Source organism: Triticum aestivum, chromosome 7B, assembly GCF_018294505.1.
Source record: "Triticum aestivum cultivar Chinese Spring chromosome 7B, IWGSC CS RefSeq v2.1, whole genome shotgun sequence".
Classification (NCBI taxonomy): domain Eukaryota; kingdom Viridiplantae; phylum Streptophyta; class Magnoliopsida; order Poales; family Poaceae; genus Triticum; species Triticum aestivum.
The window spans coordinates 730686253-730691228 of record NC_057813.1 but is presented as its reverse complement, the minus strand read 5'-3'; the positions used below and the strand labels follow the sequence as shown (position 1 = coordinate 730691228).

General features: G+C 56.7%; 1 pseudogene; it reads right to left on the bottom strand.

Moving 5' to 3' along the window:
* The window catches only part of LOC123158654 (GDSL lipase-like), a 6212-nt pseudogene extending 1923 nt beyond the window's left edge, over nt 1-4289 (bottom strand).
* Between the last annotated feature and the right edge of the window lie 687 nt (nt 4290-4976).

Here is a 4976-nt window from a genome sequence, read left to right as displayed (position 1 = left end):
GGGTGGCCGCAAGTAGGGGGGCGACGGCGGTGCTCAGGGAGGAGCGCCCCGCCCGCAGCAGCAGGCCCCTCAGCCGGCCCCGTGGTACGCCGGCCAGAACCCATGGACCGGCGTTGTCCACGCCTACTCCATGCCGGTTCCTCGGGCCCCTGCTCCGGGCCTTCTCGGCACTCGGCCTTCGTCACACCAGGCGGACTACACCGCGCCGCAGCCCTATGCGGCGCCCTACGGTCAGCAGCCGCCGCCAGGTGGGCCGCCGCTGCTGCCCCTGACGGCAGCGCCGCCTCTCCCGCCGGCACCGTGGGACCCGGCCCTTCTGGCGGCTCTCCACAACGCTCCTTCCCCGTCCAGCTACACCGGCGGCGGCGATTGGTACATGGACAGTGGTGCCACCGCTCAAATGGCGGCGTACCCCGGTAACCTCCACACTGCCCATCCTGTCCACGCCTCCAACCGCATTACCGTCGGTGACGGTTCTTCTCTTCTCATCACCCATATTGGACATACATATTTTCCGTCTAACTCCACTCCTATATCCATGTCTAATATTCTCGTTTCTCCTGAACTTATTAAAAATCTTGTTTCTGTTCGTTCTCTTACACGTGAAAATCCGGTCACTGTTGAATTTGACGAATGTGGTTTTTCTGTTAAGGACGCTCGCACGCGGATGGTGCTCCACCGATGTGACAGCCCCGACGAGCTCTACCCGGTTCACTCCGCCACCTCCACCACTTCCGCCGCCCCTGTCGCTCTCGCCACCGGAGTGGATCTTTGGCACGCTCGCTTGGGTCATCCTAATCCTGCCACACTTCGCCACATACTTCGGAGTTTTTCTTTCACGTGTAATAAGAACGAGGATCACTTGTGTCATGCATGTTGCCTCGGCAAACATGCTCATCTTTCATTTAGGCCTTCTTCCTTTGTTGCATCGTACCTATTTGAGTTAATTCATAGTGATGTTTGGACATCTCCTGTTGCAAGTAATACGGGCTTTCTTTATTATCTTGTCATACTTGACGATTTTTCGCATTATGTGTGGACCTTCCCGTTGCGCCGCAAGTCGGATGTTATATCCACTCTCGCCGCTTTCTATTCTTATATTCTCACGCAGTTTGGTCGACCCATTCTTGCGTTGCAGACAGACAACGGGAAGGAGTTTGACAACATCGTTGTTCATAATCTTCTCGCCACACATGGCACGATTTTTCGTCTCACTTGCCCGTACACCTCGCAGCAGAACGGTCGTGCTGAGCGCATCCTTTGCACTCTAAATGACTGCGTCAGCACTCTTCTCTTTCATGCCAATGTGCCTCCGCGCTTTTGGCCTGACGCTCTAGCCACCGCTTCTCTCCTCATCAACATCCGCCCATGTCGTACTCGCGGGAACTTTACACCTCACCATCTTCTCTTCGGTGCACCTCCTTCTTATGAAGGGCTTCGCATTTTCGGCTGCCTTTGCTATCCTAGCATCGCCGCCACTGCACCTCATAAACTTGCACCCCGCTCCGTCGCCTGCATCTTTCTCCGCTACCCACCTAACACTAAGGGCTACCGCTGCTATGATCCCGTCTCCCATCATGTTTTCACCTCCCGACACGTTTACTTTGATGAGATGGTGTTTCCGTTTCAGTAGCAGGTACCCCTTGTCGTCTCGTTGCCGCCGGCCACCGGCGGCCCTTCGACGACCTCGTCGGGTGGACGATCCCGTCTGGCCTGTGGACCGCCCCTGGGCTTTGGCGGTCCCCGCGCCATCTTGCCGGCGCCCGCCCACTCGGCCTCCTCGGCCGGCTCCGACGGCGCAGCCGGCGCCCCGTCTTCACCCACCGCCCCCGACTTGGGCGCCGCGGGATCGGGCGCTGCAGGCTCGGCCGCCTCCTCCGCGGCCTCGACGCCCACCTTCTCGCCGGCCCTGACGCCGGCCCCGACGCCGACCGCCTCGCCGGTGGCTCCGGCGGCGCCGCCGGCCCAGTCACCCGCGTTCGCACCGGCGTTCATCGTACGAGCCTCCGGTACTCGCGCGACGAGTACGTCCTCGCCGCCTCCGCCGCGGAGCCGTCACCCATTCCTGTGTCCGCTCGCGCCGCCCTCCGTGATCCTCACTGGCTTGCGGCGATGGAGGAAGAGTTCGATGCTCTTCAACAGAACTGCACCTGGACCCTGGTTCCCCGGCCTCCTCGCGCCAACGTCATCATCGGGAAGTGGGTCTTTCGCCATAAGACCCGCTCAGACGGTACACTCGAGTGCTACAAGGCTCGCTGGGTGGTGCGCGGTTTCCGCTAGCGCGCTGGAGTGGACTTCACTGAGACGTTTGCCCCGGTTGTCAAACCGGGCACGATCCGCACCGTCCTCCAGCTCGTCGTCTCCTGCGGCTGGCCTGTTCACCAGATGGATGTCTCCAACGCGTTTCTCCACGGCCATCTTGAGGAGCAGGTGTATTGTGAGCAACCCACCGGCTTCGTCGATGCCTCACTTCCCGGCCATGTGTGTCTGCTGTCTCGCTCTCTTTACGGGCTCAAGCAGGCACCGCGAGCCTGGTACCAGCGGATCGCTGGGTTTCTTCAGACACTGGGCTTCAGCGTTACTCGCTCGTACGCCTCACTGTTCGTCTATCGCCACGGTGACACGACTGCATATTTGCTGCTTTACGTCGACAACATCATCCTGACAGCCTCCTCCGCAGCCGTTCTTTAGCAGATTACTCTCCGGCTGCGTGACGAGTTTGCTATCAAGGACCTGGGTGCTCTACATTATTTCCTTGGCATTGAGGTCGTTCGGCGTCCGGATGGTTTCTTTCTTCATCAGCAGAGGTATGCACATGAGCTTCTTGAGCGTGCTGGCATGCTCAACTGTCATCCTGTTGCTACTCCTGTGGACACGAAGGCCAAGGTCTCTGCTCTTGAGGGTTCGCCTGCGTCGGATGCTCCTTTCTACCGGTCTATTGTCGGCGCTCTATAGTATTTGACTCTCACCAGACCGGATCTTCAGTATGCTGTACAGCAGGTGTGTCTCCACATGCACGCCCCTCGTGACTCTCATTGGACTCTCGTGAAGCGGATCCTTCGCTACATCCGCGGCACGATGTCCCTCGGGTTGACACTTACGGCGTCCACTTCTCTGGAGATGGTGGCCTACTCCGATGCAGACTGGGCTGGCTGCCCCGATACTCGCCGGTCCACCTCTGGCTACTGCGTCTACCTCGGTCCTTCACTCGTCTCGTGGTTGTCCAAGCGACAACCCACGGTCTCGCGCTCTAGCGCGGAGGCTGAGTACCGAGCTGTGGCCAACGCTGTCGCCGAGTGCATCTGGCTACGACAGTTACTTCAGGAGCTACATCACGACGTCTCCCAGGCTACGGTTGTCTACTGCGACAACGTCTCTGCGGTGTACCTCTCCGCCAACCCCGTTCATCATCGCCGGACTAAACACATCGAGCTGGACATTCACTTTGTGCGCGAGCAGGTGGCTCTTGGACGCATGCGGGTTCTCCATGTGCCGACCGCTCAGCAGTTTGCCGATGTGATAACGAAGGGATTGCCGACTTCTACCTTCGAGGAGTTCCGTTCCAGTCTCTGCGTCACTGGCGCCGCTTCGACTGCGGGTTGTGTTGAGTATATTGTGTACGTGTATATTTGTGTGTAGGGCCCACCTCCTGTTTTTTTTTATAGTTGAGGTTGTGGCCCACCTTTGTACTTATATATACGTGCCTGGTGCACCGATCAATACATCGAGATTGCACAGCCCATATCTTGTCCTTCTACAAAGACAACAATGAAACAAACCACCCTAAAATAAACATTGGACACACATGAGTTATTATTGGTTGATAATGGAACTCGACTCCCTGGTTGTGGCATTTTATGGGAAAGAGAAGTATTTGTCGGTTTGTTTACAAGACGTACCATAAGCTTTCAGGTCGGCGAACACGTCGGTGGTGAATCCATAAAAGTCACCTTCTTGGACGAGTCGCTGGGAGTGAAGTGCATCAGGGCTTGGCCGAACTCGGCGGAAATTTCGTTCAGGCTCTGATTGCAGACATTGTTGTAGCCCTCGGGCATGCAACCGACGTGGCCGACGTTTACGATGCCCAGCTTCCTAGCACCCAAGTCATAGAGGCATTTGGCAGCGCCCACGTACAACTCAACAAGCTCCCGGATGACGGACCCCTGTGGCCGATCTTCAGGTTGCGGGTTCCATCTTGGATTGAGGTCATGGCTGCCAATTCTAATGAGGAAGACGGACTTGGACAGGAGCTCCCGCAGCTTGGTGTCGCCACCCAGCTTGGCCCCCATCTGGGCCCTCGTCGGATTGAACTACTCCAGCTGCTTTGGCAACGAGATAGACCGCTCTCCATTCTGCATGCATCTCTCATTTACTAGTATCTTATTTCAAGTGTTGGCTATTTCACTTACAGTTGAGTGAGTTCTTTTTTTGCGGGGTAGAGTGGAGTGAGTTGACTTACACTGGAGTTCTTGATACCAGCCCCCGCGGAGGCGTAGTGGGCTCCCCACATGTTGAGCCCACCATTTAGCGACATGTAAGCCGGAGGGCTCTGCTCGAAGCTGAAAGACATTGCTGGACACCACGAAATCAACCAACAATTCAAACATAACATAGACGACCGAGATGAGTAGGGAATATGCGTATGATGCGTTTGGCATGTGCGTACCGATGGTGTCAGCCTTGTTGGTCCCGTTGCTGAACCTGCCCCTGCTAGATTCGGAGACTTGAGGGGGGTATCCCTCCCCCATTCCGATCTTGGGCAAGTATATGTTGTTGCCGACGTTCAACACCCCGTCTCCGAACACAAACATGGCCGGCGGTGGCACGGGCTTCGGCGGCGGCTTTACCTGGTCGTCTTTTTTGCACCAGGTACATATACATTGTATAATATTTCAACGGTTTTGCTATTTTGCAGTCCTCGACCGTTTTTCAATTTGCGGCCATTCAATTTTCTGTCCATTCGATCTCGCACCGGT